Source organism: Peromyscus maniculatus, chromosome 16 (genome assembly GCF_049852395.1).
Source record: "Peromyscus maniculatus bairdii isolate BWxNUB_F1_BW_parent chromosome 16, HU_Pman_BW_mat_3.1, whole genome shotgun sequence".
In the NCBI taxonomy this organism is placed as follows: domain Eukaryota; kingdom Metazoa; phylum Chordata; class Mammalia; order Rodentia; family Cricetidae; genus Peromyscus; species Peromyscus maniculatus.
The window spans coordinates 28,406,321-28,423,227 of record NC_134867.1 but is presented as its reverse complement, the minus strand read 5'-3'; the positions used below and the strand labels follow the sequence as shown (position 1 = coordinate 28,423,227).

The following is a 16,907-nucleotide window of genomic DNA, read 5'->3' as shown; positions in this document are numbered from 1 at the left end:
CATGACTGCCCAAACATGAACCTAACAAGGACAAAAGCAATAGTCTTGTCAAAGTGACAGGGGAAAACTCATCAGGACTCAGTCATACTCAAGGATCGATAGGCAACTGAGGAATTCTGAGAGAGGAAGAAATAGACTTCTTGAGGGAAGGACACACCAGCTGTGTATCCAATATCAAATGGTCAGCTCTGAAAATGTATACAAATAAGTAACATAGATACTGAGCAAATTTTATTTAGGAAACACACATACACAAACACACACACATATGTGCATGCAGCAGTAGTTAATGAAAAAATGAGACCATGAATTTTTTTTTTTTATTTTTTTTTATTTTTTATTTTTTTGGTTTTTTGAGACAGGGTTTCTCTGTGTAGCTTTGCGCCTTTCCTGGATCTCGCTCTGTAGACCAGGCTGGCCTTGAACTCACAAAGATCCGCCTGGCTCTGCCTCCCAAGTGCTGGGATTAAAGGCGTGCGCCACCACCGCCCGGTGAGACCATGAATTTGAAAGAGTAAGGAGAGGTATAAGGGAGCATTTGGAGGGAGTAAAGGGAATGGGAAAATGATGCAATTATAATCTCAAAAATAAAAGGAAAAATGTGTGTTGAGCACCTGATTATAATGTTTTCCTTACACAGATGAAAAATCAAAGGCTGTTTAAAGAGAAGAGGCAGACAGTATGCAAGCAAAAAAATAAATGGAAATGGATGTAGATAATGCCGTAAGGGTGAGAGCAGAGTACAAGTTTTATGTATAATATTCTGTATTATATATCATATAAACTGCTTTCATATGGTAGCTCCAGATCAGATACCTATGGAAGGAGAACTAGGTATGGGGCATGAAAAAGCTGAGCTACATGAATCTTGACAGAAGGAATAACGCCTAAAACAGAGCTGAGTCAGGTACCTGCTTGGATGGCTTAAGGAACAATAATAGACAGCATCTTACAGGAGAGTCAGTGAGAGCAATGATGGAGGAATGAGCTGAGTGATTGGCAGAATTCTTTTAGACATTACAGAACAAATGAGAACCACTGTCCGATAGAATTGTATTTGTGTTTTATAGTTTTAGAATTTTACCCTTTTTCAGAGAACTATATACTACTACTCATATATATATATATACATATAGATGTATATATATATATATATATCAGTTATTATTTAGTAAATCTCTTAATAGTGTATAATCTGTTAATATATATTACTCCTCACTATAGATAATGTTTTCCTGTATTTGCATATCATATTTTGTCACAATCTCTAATGACATCTATGAGGAGCTCTTTATACTTGCTTTTTAATTATTAGTGACATGTGTTAAATTGAAACCTTGTGAAGAAGCCAGCACACAGAATTTCTAGACAGGCTTACATGTATAGGGACAGGGAGATAATGTAATAACAATTCACGGCTTATATCATGTTCTTTGTCCTTCCTTTCTCCATGACCTTCACATATCCCAAGGAACACTTGGCCATCATGTTGGTGTGTATGTGTGTGTGTGTGTGTGTGTGTTCCTGAAATACTGATTCTTAGTAATTCTTGTAGGTAATTTCATTCATTTCTACTTTATTTTCTTTTTCAAAACTTCAGTTCCTCATTTCCCTCCAAAACTGATGTCACTCACCCTGAATTTTATTGGAGAACTTTGGAGTGTTTCAGCAAGCTTCTTTATTACCTTCCAACCAAATCCAAATCCACCATTCTCCCAAGATCTCTACTCCTGCCCACATATATTCTTCTGATGGAACTGATGGAAGAGTCACTAACTCCTTTTCTCTGATGTTTAACCCTTCTTATGAGCACTGGTGTCCATTTTCTCCCAGTTGCTCAAGAACCTTCACCAGTTTCTGCTTCTTGACATGTTGTTCCACTCAGCAAACAACAAAACCCATAAGCACCAATGTCAACCCTCAACAAAACAAATTTAGTAATCCTTTGGTACTTGAGATAGATTTGTTTCAGGTACCCTGTGGATACTCAAATCCATGATGCTCAAGTGTCTTAGAAGAAATAGTACTTGCATATTGCACAACATCTATACACATATATCAAATCAGTATTAGGTGATTTTTCATACCAAGTGATGAAAATGGTAGTATGTGATTGACACATTAATGCTGAGGTATTAATGTCAAGGTATTTGTCAAGATAATGTTAAAAATACTCCAAACATGTTCAGGAAAGTCATGTGTAAATGTTTTTGATCCTTTTTCTGTTGAATCTGAGGTTGTGGACCTCATGTAGACTGAGGGCTGATTTTAATATAACTTATAAAATGTCCACACTCACTTTTTCTCTGCTACCTACAGCAACACCCATGAAAAAAGCTTACTTTACCCAATGTGCATTCACTCATGTTGCCTCATTTAACAGAGTTTCTCATGATTTCTTTATTAAAACTATTTGTATCAGAATGGGCAATGAGTTCTACTTTTCTCTGTTTAATAATAACTTTTTAATTTTATTTTTTTGTCACAACCTATCATCCCTTCTTCTTAAATACTTAAAGAAAGCTTCCAGAATTCATATCCCTAGTTCCTTCCTTCCTAGGTGAACAGTATCCTTTGGTCTCTTCTCATGGTCCCCCTTTGCTCCATATCTAAGGAGCCTTAGAGTGTCAAAGCATAGTTCTTAGCCCCATCCTGTCTTTAAGTGCCTCTCTATAGGATCTAATTTTTTCAGGAATGTTCCCACTCCACTGATGTACTGACACAAATTCATGTCCACTGTTAAAATCTCTTTGAATTCAACATTCATGTGGACTAAAGTCTATTTGACTATACACCTAGTATATCAAATGGGTAATTCAAGCCTACACTGTAGGACAACTAGTTCCATCCAAAAACTTATTCTCTCTTTCCACAGTCTCAACATATTAGAGTAACAAATTCTAAATGACAAAGAGAGAAGTCAATCTGGTCATTTTCTCACTATGTACTGCATTCAATATATTAATAAGTCTCTTTGCAAATAACTTCATAGAATATTAGCAACACAACCAGATGGACTTTTAATTAATATCAATTTACATGATTTTCATTACCTCTATGCCTACTTAGTTTAATCCAACTGTATCTGCAACTTAAGCTTATTATTAAATTGATTTTCCTCTTGTGAGTCTAGTCCTTGCCACACCATGGCGAAGTTTCTAAATATAAATTTTATCACAGTATCCTTATCCTATTCAGTATTTTATTACACATAGACAAACATTAGGGTTAAGATATGAGTCAGTGGTGTTCCTGGCTGGAATGCACAAGATTCTGGGTTCTATTCTTATTCTATTCTATCCTTTTCCAATGAGAACTTCACTTTATATTTTCAGAATGTTAAAAACAATGAGACTTCTTTTGTTCTTATATTAGGCTAATCCAGCTGTGAGAACCTGTATCAGTTGAACATTTTTAGGAAAGATCTGTATTACAGGTGTTTAAAGGAGCATATTAATAAGGTTTATTCTTAGCTTCTTAAAAATCTGAATGAGAATTAGAAACCTAATAAAGAAATATATTTGTCAGTTACTTAGATGTATGTAACGACACATATGCTAAGGTTACCCCATGAAAGTTAGGGAGAAAGATTCTCTGACTATAGCAGATATTTTATGTTAATATGTCAGGTTTTTTTTTTATCTATTCAAGTCAAGAATGTCAAGAATGGTGCTTATATTGTCCATATGTGTATGTTTTCCAAAAGAGAAAAGCTCAACCTGAAGTAAACTTAGATTCCTTCTCTTTAAGGCAATTTATCAATTAGGACAAACAAAAATCACCTAAACAATCCTGAGGAGAGTGAGTCTAGGGAATTTCAAATACTAGCTTTTTTCTCTTTGTGCAGGGCAGACTTTTCAAGAGTGGATAATTTCAAAAAACAGAAAGGCTGTAGAACCGTCCCTGGAGATTGGAGGAGAGATAGACGACACAGACAGAACGATTGCACACCCAGCTCCAAATACTGTCTCATCGTGTCGTTTTGTTTTCTACCCAGGGAAGTGTGATTTGAAACCCTTCCGATATAGTTAAAATGACTTAGGACGATATTAAATGTCCGCTAATAGTATGAAACAAACCCAACTCTCTCCACTATCAATACCTTGAGTCATCATTTGTACCATTTTGTGAAGAGAGCCTTTTATGGGAGCAACACATTTATCATGCAAACCACAGTAGCTTATTTTAATTTTTGAATATATAACTATTTTCATTTCTCTCTTTGTTCAGTATTCGTGTGTCTTCAGATTTAGTATTTCCATGATTTTTACAGAAAAAAAATCTTAAGTTTTGCTTTCTTTGCACTTCAGATGGACAGAATTTCCCCCTTGTGAGATCTTGTCGCTTGTGACTATGTAGAGAAAACTTAATCTTTTGCTATAGTCCTTCAGAAAATGAAGGACCTACTGCTAGGAAAGTTATTTAAAGATGGGAGGTTATAACTCCTATAAACTGTATCTACAATGCATTGGTAAGTTTTGTTTTTAACATACCTAAAAGAAAACTGAAATTCTGCTACACTTTATATTCTTAGTAAACATGGGATAAGTTGTAGACTATAGAGCTCATCCTTCCAGGGTAAGAAGATTGCAGTGTCCCACTGCATTCTCAATATTTCATAAAGAATTAATAGTTTTCTTCTATTGTATACCCCACATTACTGTTTCTATTGGTTAATATTCTGCTTCCTTGGCTTTCAAATCAATGCTTCTTGCTTTACATGCCTTGAGGGATAGCTTAAAGAGAAAAATCGTGCCCAGCAGCACTAATTATTTGGCTATTTGGCAATATTGAACTCAGCTATTTTTCCCCCTTCCTCATTGAGAAAAAGGAAACAGGAAGCCAAAAAGACAAGAAGAATTGAGTTCATTATACAACGCGCTATGACGCCGCCGTTAATATACTGTATAAATGCATTAAAAACTAAGTAATGGGCGGAGGCTCTGGGTGTAAAAACTGCTTAGTGTATTAATTGTACTCATAAAACCAGAGTGCAGAAACTCAAGTCCATCCATTCTGCAGCCTCCTGATAAACCTGGCTTAGCGGGTGCTCGCCTAGGGGGCTCTTCATTCTTCAGAGTGCCCGGATAGCCGTAGATATGATCAGGAGGGAATGGCAGAGAACATTCCTGGTACTCCTCTCTGTACTAATTGAGTGCATCACACTCCATTTCAGTTGCAATGCAAATAAAAGGTTTGAAGACCTGTTACTAGAGATTTTTCCATCAACACTCAGAAGGAACGGTGTCCCTGTTAAGGTATAGATGCAGCCACTTTGCTACAAAATGTCTACTTTTTATACTCTGGGAAAGATGGCAGTGTTTGAAATACCCCTGATTACTTGAGATTTACAATAATACCTGTAAGTGTGAAAACCCTCGAGTCCTGAAATCACCATCAGACTCATTCCTCTCAGCTTATATGTGTTAATGAAAGAAAAAAAAAACTAATTATATCCCATAAATGACTGTTTATCGCTGAGTCATGCCCCTCTTTCTACTCTTAAAAGCCCCACTTCTAATTCCAACAGGCTGCATACACATTTTTTCATTATTAAAACATAAACCCTGAGGAAGAGGAGGGAAGTAACACTATAAGCATTATGCTGAAACATAAGACAGGCTAAGTATTTCAAAATTTCTTTGTGCAATGCTCAATCAGCAAGGAGTTAAATAGGTTTATTTTCTTTGTATTGCTTTGAGTCTAATAACAGTATTTACTAAACATGGCTCCCAGGTTGCTTATATTGCACAGAGCTACTAATACAAAGTCTCAACTGCATTTTTAATGTAAATTTTAAGTACAGGGCAAACTAGAGTTTTTATTTCCATATGAAAAGAATGGAAAACAGTCACTTATTCAGTCTTTCTTTGCCAAATAATCTGGAGGGCAGAAACGGGGAAATATTTATTCTGTTCTTCATTATTCCTTGAGTTGTGCTTTTTTAATAATTTTTCCCAGTTCATCAAAGCATCAGTTGCCCCTATTGAATCTGCACAGAGACAATGGCATTCTGCTCTTCAAAGCTAATTTGACAACTGCCAATCCCGATTAGTTTTCCATGTGATTTAGTTTCAACCTCACATTTGGGTGACATCGGGAGAAGGAATGGGTCATATTGCTGGATATAATTGTAAGATAAATCCTGGAACTATTTAATGATCTCAAGGTTCATACAATAGAAGATAACTATCACATAGACTACCTATCCCAGTGTTTTCAAATTTCAAAAGAATGCAGTGGTTTTCTGTTTTTTTTTTTACTTCAAATATTCTAGAATATAAGCATATATATAAATATATATATACACGTATATATTAGAGAGTGTTATCTATCTATCTATCTATCTATCTATCTATCTATCTATCTATCTATAGTGTGTGTGTGTGTGTGTGTGTGTGTGTGTGTGTGTGTGTGTGTGTGTATTATACCCACCAATTCTGGATTTGAGGTACATGTAGCTATGTACCTACTTTTTTGTTTGTTTGTTTTAATATGGGCTCTAAGGGCACAATGAGCTGTCTTATCAGGTAAAGACACTTTCGCAAATGTCAGGCACCCTGAATTCAGTCTCCAGAAGCCATACAAAATGAATGAGAAATAGATTCCATGGGTGCTTGCAGGTAAGAACTCTTGCTCTGCAAGCATGATGACCTAGCATTAATAAAGGTGACTATCTACCTGCAGATTGGGTCTATAGATTAAACTCAGATCCCATGTTTGCAGAGAAAGTGCTCTTAGCCACTGAACTGTGTCCCCATACCCTAAAGCATGGAATTTTCAATGCAAATGTATCCTTACAAATTTATTCTTATATTATCCCATATCTCTGTAAACAGTAAACTTAGAAATACTTAGCTTTTAATTTGTACCTACACTAAAACCTATCATTCTAGGATAATTCTTATAGAGTAGGCTTTTGAGACAAACAGGGCTGGCAAAGCAAAGATCATTTGGGCAAATTTGCTTTTTATTTTGAACAAGGCTATCTTGGGAATGTAATGACTGTAATTTTATTTTTTTTCATACTAATTTTACAAATGTTTCTTTGTGGGTGAATGACATTTTTGTTACTTAATGGACAGTTAATGTTTTAGGAGGGATACCAAAAGAAATAGTAAAGGCTTGAAAAATATCTTCTCAAAGCATACACAGGAAATAATAGCTTTGAAGTCAAAGCTTTTGATCTAGAAGAGAAAATAAAGAATTAATAACAACAGATTTGAATGGAAAGAGCAGAACAAGCCTCCCAAGGCAATTTCCAGAGAGGGGGGAACTAGAGGTTGGAGTATTGAGATATGGGCTGCTGTTTGTTTATTCAGTTTTGTTCTTTTGAGAAGGGGGGTCTCAAGAAGCACAGGCTGACCTTGAGCTCATCATCTATTTTCTCTATATCCCAAGTACTGAGAGTACGGGCATGAGTTAGGATGCTTAGATAGGCCATACCTTTACATCACCAACACACCAGCCTACGGAAGCAGCTGCTTCAATGATCTGAGGCATCACAGTGAGATGTACTAACAGAATGGAGACTCATGGGAGTCAACTCTACACCTAGAAGCCATTCTACCTTTCCCTTCTAGCAGCTCACGATGTCCTTCTTTCTATTTAGGAGAATGATACACCAATATTGGATACATGTTACATGTCTGCGTCTTTCCTTGGAAAAGGCTTTTAAGGCTCCCAAGATTTTGCAAAGATTAATGGAGGGTTTCCTGTTTGAGAGGTCCCACCTGCAGTACTCAAGACACTTTTATGCTTCACAATAAAGATTATGGTGGTCTGGACACAAACTGGAGCATTAAGAAGTGGTATTAGCAAGAGAGAATGACATCAAAACAAAACAAAGAATAAATAAAAGCAGAACTTAGGGTAGTCAACTTACTGGAACCATAAAAGCTGTATATACCATGTAAATTTTGTTGGGGAGAGAAGCAGCTGACTCAGTTTCACTCACAGAAGACAGCGGTTTTGTGACACAGCATACACTGTTTCAGTGACAAGAGACAGAGACAAGTGGAAGTGGAAATAGATGCAGTTTCCAATCAAGCTACACAGGGCATGTCAGGGCTTTATTACCCTGGGAAGTGGGAACCTTAGCTTCTGCAAACACAGTTATGATAACAAAATAAATGATTCATATAACCTAGAGTCTTGTCCAGCTCCAATTTGGAGTCTACTTCTTCCTGAAGAAATATGTGGAAAGTTTAGGATGGGGAGTTTGCTGCACAAAGGAAGCCTTGGCTTCCAAACGAAGAATTTAAACAGCCCCTCATCCCTCTGTGAACCTGGGATTTATTTGGTACTTTACTCGATAACTTAGATAGGGTCCATAGTAATATGTCAAGGGATAAATTTGCTTATTTCCAAATATCTAGTTCTACATGCAGGTTTCTGCTTCCAAACAATGGCCAGAAATCAAAATGTTCCCTTTGTGCCTTGTTTTGAAAACTCCTATAAACACAATTCTTACAAAACAATGTATATTCTCAATATATAGGAATATGTTGAAGTTAAAATAACCCAAGAGTTCTGGCCTCACTGCAGAAAAATCAAAATATATATTTGTAATGCCCAGGTGATTCATATTATTATATTCCCTGTGCTTACTACTGCCTCAGAGTGCTTGGATAACCCTGAGACAGATTCTGTAGTTCCTACGGTGGTAGGCTATAAAGGAAGACACCCCAGCAGCTATATTTGCAGCCAACTTCTGGGATCCACATTCTCACTATTTGGTCTCTTTCCAGTACATATTCTTGGTATGCCTAGGTTTTTTTTTTCTTGGTACCAGGAATGAATAAAACATGATACCTACATTGTATACTAAAGTCTGGACAGTTAAGTAACCAAATAATTAGAATATATTGATAACATCATCCAGTGTCATTTGTTTTATGTTTTATCAATTGGGTTCATTTATAAATACCTAATTAATGCTTGACTGGTTCATCACTATAGTGCAGTAGCCCAGTGGCCACCATTCCCATGTGGTTTAATGACCAATTGAAGTTTAATAGGAAAGAAGAATCTATAAGTGAATACAATAACATTGTTCAATATAGCATGCAATTATTTTTATATATGAGGAAGTATTAGAATTTTTATTTATTCTTGTATATTATTACATCTTAATTCAGCAAATGTTGTTCATTAGGTAATTATATTTAAAAATCAGTTACACTAATGCCATAAATGAAGTAGGAAAGGGGGGTTGTTGCTATTACATTTTCTTAAATATGATTAATATATTCAATACTCAGTAAAGGGATAAGAAATTATGATTCATTTTTTAATTAATAAAAGTGTATTCAGGTGTTTATTTCAAGTGTGTTTTCTGAAACCTTTGTCCATTTCATACTGTGTCAATTATATTGGCTTTGAACTGTGCTGTGTGTGTCTCTCTCTCTCAAACACACTGTCAAATCTTCCAGGTCACTTACATGATATTAATAAAATATATTTCTGTCCCCTTTTCCCCTCAGTCACTCCTGATATAGCTTTACATATTTAACATGAAAGAGAAACAGTTTGACCTTCCTGATATTTGTTTGTTGTTTATAGAGTTTTGTTTCATTATGTCATTATTCCCATTTTACAAGATTCACTGTTTTAATTTTTTACCAACTTCTGGGTACATCATTGGTATTTTTCAGTATATTTTACCTTTTATATCTCAATTCAAGGTCATGAGCATATTTTAATTTTAATTTCATCAAAATTTCATTGTTATTAGATTTATTCTTTGAAAAGTTGAAAATATTTCAGATTTTAATTTCAAATGGTTGGGCCTTTAAGTTTAGAAGTATACTCTTCAAATAGTGTAGAGTTTCATTCTTTTTTCTAGTCCTATTTCACAGTGGTCAGCAAACACCAGCTTAATGAATGCAACGCATTATGCTCTGAGCATTTTGTGGTTTGAATCACTTAATGATTGCATGTTGTCTACAGCTTTGAAAGTTCTATGATGGTTGAAAAATTCTAGTAAATAAAATTTTATTTTTTGCTAGTATTAATGTATAGATAGTCAACATTTTTCCTGACTATTGGTCTGATTGACATTTTTATAAAGGAGTATTACAAAATCTGGTTAATTCTGGATATAGCAGTTTATCGTTTTTATACAATTATTTTTCCTTTATTAATCTTGTTGCTATATTATTTTATTCAGGATAACTATTTCACTCTCTGTCTGTCTGTATTATAATCTATCTATACATGTGTATTTTTCTTTGAGGTTCTGGGAATCGGATACAGGACCTTGCCCAGCCTAAACAAATAAAAATGCCTGAACAAACAATATGAGACAAGAAGTCTAGAAAAATATCATATAGTTCATTTTGTGTTGGGCCTCTACTGCTTGGCATGAGGCCTACATTTGAGTTAGACCAATACATCCAGTGAGACTCCATTGGAGAAAACTATTTTTTTCCCTTTGTAAGCTGTTATTGATTCTTGGTTAGGGATGAAGGGACATTGTGTCCACCCTCCCCACCCCAACACTGGGACCCCATCTGGCTTGAACCAGAGCAGGTCTTATGCATGCTGCCACAGTTGCTCTGAGTTCATATGTGCATCAGTCCTGTTGTGTCTAGAAGACACTGTTTCCTTGGTGTCTTCCATCCCCTCCGGCTCTTACAATCTTTCCGTGTCCTCTTACATATAGCTCTATGAGCCCTGATCATAACAAGTACTTGACTCAGGCATTACTGATTTGCACTATGTTGATCAGTAGTCTTATTATCATTACGCCATTCCTCCTTCAATTTTACTGTTTCTTGCCTTAAACATCACTTCACCTGGTAATAAAACCATAGTTTTTGTTTCTGCTTTTGGGTATAGTTGTTTCCAAAGAGGACATTTTCTACTTTTTCATAAATGCCTTTCAGTAACCTCAAGTATTCAAGAGATAACCTCACAGGCAACATTTATCTCAAAGTTCCACCTTTACTTACACCTGTCATTTTTCATTTCTTGACTGAAGCACAAACACTACATAACTTACAATAGGATGACATTTTAATAAACCTGTTATAATTTGAAGAACGCCATAAGTAAAAAAAAATCCTTTGATAAAACATTCCTTCAACAACTAAACACCTTCAAAGACTGTACTTAATTGAACATGGACTTTAGCCACATTAATGTTTACTCTGTATCTGGTTATCTCTTGCTTATTCTCCAAATAATTTCCAACATAAAAATAGTCTGTAGAATTTCTCTCTTATTTTCAAACTCGTTTATCAAGACTGCCAAAATTGTTTTACCAGTTTAACAGTCTCTTCATTTTAGCCATGAACACAGAACTCACCATTTCCCTAATTGCAAAACTGTTCAAATATTTGAATCTGTGTCCTTCAAAGATATGTCTATTTATAAATTCCCTTAAATGGTTTTTACAGGTTCAAAGCCTGCATTCATAGTCTCCTTTCCCATTCAGAGAACATAGTTTTTAAAAGTCAGTGAATACCTTTATATTATACCTTCCTAAAATACTCATTCAATCAAAAAAATCTGGTATTAACTTTTGGTATGTACTCATGCATTCACATAACACACACATATATTTATACATACCAATTATATATAGAATAATAGCTAAAAGTACAAATACATGAGCATATATACCCATATATGGTATTTATAGCTATAAAAACACACATACACACACAAACAAGCACACACATATATGGTCCTAGCCAAGCCCTTTATCCCTCCTTCCCTCCTCCATCTCTCTCTCTCTCTCTCTCTCTAAATGGATGTATGCCTGTATAGATATAGATATAATAAAATAAATAGATATATAGATATCTAAACATAAAATAATGAAACAATATTTCTTGTTCCATCTCATAATCAGTATAAAAGACTTGTTAATTACTTTAAAAATCCTCTTTCTTTTTCAAATATATTTTGAAATGAATTTTACATTTTATAATTGTTTTCTTCTTTAATAAGTGAATATTGGATATTGGATGCCTCAGAGGTGGTGGTGAACCTTTTGGACATTAAATTTAAGGTGACAATATAACAAGCTTGTCTCCCAGAAGAAGCTAGGGATGTGAGATTTGAATTTAACAACAAGATCAATCCTGAAGATGAAAATCTGGTTGACATATGTTTAGAGTTGTTCACTTAAATTATGATAGAAAAATAACATTTTTCAAGTAAAATGATGTTGACAGAGAAATAAAAAGTTTCAATGACTCCATTTCCCAATTAAATGGTATTACAAGGAAGCAGAAAAAAACCCCAAAGAAATGATAATTGAACAAATAAGAAAATAATTGGCAGAATTTAATAAATACCAAAGTATGAAAATCATGGGATGGTTCATTTCCAATGTTACAAAACAACTACAACATAGTTAATGCTTACTATCAGAAGACAACTTTATATCTCCTAAAGCAAAATATGCCTGAAAAATTAATTGTTTTTCTTATTAGATTAGTTGTAGCAGTGACGAGAAATGTCTACCACAGTTCTTGGCATTTATGGTCAGTTGGGATCCTGCTGGTGGCACTCTGTGGAAGGTTAGGGAGATGCAGGCTTGTTGGAGGAAGTACATCAGCAGACGTTAAAGCTACACGTGTTGTTTCCACTTTCACTTCCTGCTCTCTGCTTCCTACTTCCGGCTCCAGTCCCTTGGCCTCTGCCTGATGCATGCCCGCCTGCCACGATGGGCTCTTATCTGGAGCTTTAAGCTCAAACAAACCCTTCCTTCTACAAGTTGCCTTGCTCATGGTGTTTTACCTCAGCAACAGAAAAGTAACTAATACACCAAGGAAAGCAAAACCTAAAAAAAACCATATGGATCCAATATACTTTCCTGTTGATACTTAACATTAGTCTTTTTCTTTGTGATAGCAAGTATTGAACCCAGGTTCTCTAGCTTGCTAAGTAAGCACTCTACTGTGTAGCTACATCCTTGTCTCATTTTACTATTCTTATATTTAGACAGTATCACATTTATTTGCCCATACAGCCTAGGCAAGCTTTGAACCTGACATTGTTCTGATTGCCTCTCTAGTAGCTGGGGTTACAGGTGTGTACAATCATGTCTCCCTTAAAAACGAATATTAGTTTTTGAAGAAACAATATAAGTAAAATGACTATAGCATATGTCTCACCTTTCATTTTTATATCCAAGGTCATAGAAGACAAATTTGATATAAACATTGACTTCATTGAACATAAATATGTACAATATTGTACAATAAATATGTACAATGAAATATGTACAAATGAATACTTCTTGTTATGGAAAAAAACAAACTGCAATTGTTGTAATAGTCTATTATTCTGCCTACCATTCATTTCTGTTTTTAAGGATTTGTTCCTTTTAGCCTACAGTGTACAGAAGGTTTTTAATCTTCTTTCTTCTTCTTACAGAAGAGAACACTTTTATCCCCAAAGCTTGAATTGAATGTATTATCTGGCTCCTTCAGATGGCAACATCTAATAATAAATTACATCTAGATCCTAGAAACAACTATGAAAGTCACTAAAATGTGAAAGTTTTCTAGAAGTAGCCTCCATACACTTCTGAATCACACACACCATTAGATATAATTAAGTACTAACACCGAGGTTTCACTAGGTAAATTTCTAATGTCTAGTGAAATCTGACAGATATATACCCGTGCCCTTAGTCTTATGGGCTTAAGGAAAAATAAATTGCTCTGTCCTGAGTATAAAGTAATTCCCCTGTCTGCCTTCTCTATAAGCTTAGTGTTTTATTCCTATAAAACATGATCACCATTGACTAATGATTCTCCTCAGAAGAGGCATGAATGGACACCTCAAAACAGCCCTTTCAGAAGATGTGGTGACACACAGCTTCCGCTGGAGCAGCTTACAATTTTTCAAATCTAACAATTTCATTGTTGCAGCATTTGAGTAGACCAATAAGCTTTTTTTCTAATGTGTTACTATGAAAATTTATTTTCTCATCCCAGATGAAGAAAGGAATAAATAAATCACTGTAATACATGTGTTTTTGTTCAGTTATGTACTTTGAACCTAAAGATTACTATAGACTAAATGGTGTATCTTTCATCTTTTTGTAATAATTCAATTTAGTTGATGGATAGGATGGGTTTTCATTTCTATCTAAAAATGATAAGAGGAACATAATTACCTAGTATAATTTAATGAAATAAGAAGATTACAAAAGAAGACTTCTCAAAACTCCTAACACAAGGGTTCATTTCATATTTAGTGTTCAAAGGCAACTTCAAACAAAGTTACTAAATACAATAAATTGAAAACCTATTTTTTCTTGGTTTCCAAATAAGACATCTATTAAAATACCAATTCAAGGAATAACGCATTATATGATACTTGATGATATTTAGTTTAAACACTATTGTGTTAGCTACTAATATAAATAATGTAGAAATTGTTACTGTGGTATGGGTGTTTTGTTGCTATGATACTATCTATTCCTTTTATATGTCAACTTAACAGAAAATCAAAAAGCATTTTCTCTATTTGATAAAAATGAAACTAATTTTACCTTTTGTGAGTTCTTTACAGATACAATTTCTTTTTTTAATTAAGGATTGTTTTATTCATTTTACATACCAACCCCAGATACCCCTCTCTTCCCTCTTCCTGTCTCTCCAGCCTTCCTTTCCCAACCCACGCCCCCATTCCTTATCCCCAAAAGATAAGGCCTCCCCTGGGGAGTCAGCAGAGTCTGGTACTTTCAGTAGAGGCAGGTCCAAGCCCCTCCCCCTGCATCAAGGCTGTCCAAAGTGTCCCACCACAGGTAATGGGCTCCAGAAAGCCAGCTCGTGAACCAGGGATGGATTCTGATCCTACTGCCAGGGGACACCTTAAGCCCATCCAGCTACACAACTGTCTCGCTTATGCAAAGGGCCTAGTCCAGTCCCATGAAGGCTCCAAAACTGTTGGTCTACAGTTCATGAGTTCCCAATAGTTTGGTTTGGTTGTCTCTGTAGGTTTCAGCATCATGCTCTTGATGCCCCTTGCTCATAGAATCCCTCTTCTCTAATTTCTAACATACTCATTTAAGTTTTGGTAACAGTGCTGTATTTTCATAGCAATAAACATATAACTATTTATACAAAGACAACCAAAGATCGAAGAGCTTAGTCTCATGTATTATATTATTATAATCAAATAATTACTGATTGTAGACACGGAGTTCATTCACGGTTGTATGTAGTTCATAACCACATAGAAAATTGTTTGCTTAGGAAAAGAAACTGGATAGCACTATAGAAAGGAGAACCCAAAATTTTATATCTACATCACTAACTAAAATTTATAATTTCTTGCCTATATTTGTTGTAAATGAATACTTATTTTCATATTTTATGGAAAAAGACACACCTGTCTCATTATGGACATCTCACTGAATGCCTTCTCTTATTCTGTTTCCTGTATTTATTCCTGAGATTCAAGTAATGGAGCCTTCAGATGTGATACACAATGTCTTACTTTTTAGAGGGTTGAAAATAATGATGGTTCATCTGCTATAATCTGGGTACTGTAAGCAGTCTCAACAGAGCCATTATTGCCTTTTTATGAATCTGTACATTTTCAGTCACCAGTGCTTCCTACTAGCACTGTATTCCCTACAAAGCATGAGCTACTTACAACAACTAAAGAATTAGATGCTACAACAATCACACCGTTCTCAAATCCTCCGAGCAGGAAAGAAAACCCAGAATAGATAACTATAGAACTTAGTCCTTTATGGTTTTATTTGAGATTATTTGTTAAAAGGAGATGATTAAGTTTTCATGTATTCTGAAGCCTTGGTGTACAAGAAAATGCTGTTAACTGCTTCATTGCTGACGATGGACACTCATTACATCTCTGTGAGAATAAGTTTTCTCAGTCTTCAGCTTGCAGCTTGCTTGGGCTTTAGAGCTTTAGGGTGTGCCCTCACAATTGTGTAATGATCTTGTTCAAAGCCATGAGATTCTAATCTCTATTCTGTCTCAGCAGATACACATGGAAAGTTTACTACCTCCAGAGAGCATCTGTGCACTCAGCTTGACTTAGCTCTCATTCTCGGTGTTTTTATGTTAAATAAACTCCGGTTTGCTGAATCATTTCACAGTCTATTCTCCTGACACTTGACTTACAATTTTAAGGTGATTTTTTAAAATGGAGACTATTGTTCAATGCCATTCTAATGTGGAATTTCTTTGAAGGAAGTGGATTACAGAACAGCAGAGATATATAAATGGGGGACTGATTCACGTCCCTGGGAAAGCATGCTGCCTTTTAAGCAGCGATTTCATCTGTGTTTTCGCAGAGCAGCCAGAACAATTTTTCTCCATTGGTCACAGCTCCTTCCCAAATGGGCTGTCTGCTGCCACAGTATACAGAATGACTCTCTGTACAAATCAGAATGGTCATTATCCAGGCTGACTGTGAGGAACTCGTCCCAAATCTGATTATCAAATATATCCCTAGATTCTCCCTCATCCCATAAGGTCATGCTCTTATTTTCTCTCCATCTTTTGTCATTGAACCAAAATAAATCAAAATGATTTCTACTTGACATAAATCCATAGCACAGATTAAGTGATAAGTGAACACTATTTAAAATGCTAAATATTTCGTCAAACACCTACATGGATATTATCAGCCCCTACTTCTCGAACCTGACCAGATATGTAGATATGGGGAAGTGTAGTCTAGAGACTTTTCTTCTTCTGAGTCCTGGGTTTTAAAGATGTCAGTATATTTCAAACATTCTTACTCATGTGATAGTGATAGCAAAAGAATATTTCGCATCTTCTATCTTCCAACATCACCAAAAAGAACTTGGTCATTCTCTCCAGAGTCAAGATTTACTTAAGCAGAGGGATTGCCTTACAGACTTATTTGCTGCGACAGTACTACAATAGAACAATGGCGGCTTT

The 16,907-nt window shown here is 35.3% G+C and overlaps 1 protein-coding gene across 2 annotated transcripts in view; it reads right to left on the bottom strand.

Moving 5' to 3' along the window:
• Nkain2 (sodium/potassium transporting ATPase interacting 2) overlaps positions 1–16,907 on the bottom strand; it is a 1,058,393-nt gene that overhangs the window by 489,479 nt on the left and 552,007 nt on the right. The gene's annotated exons all lie outside the window — the stretch shown is intronic.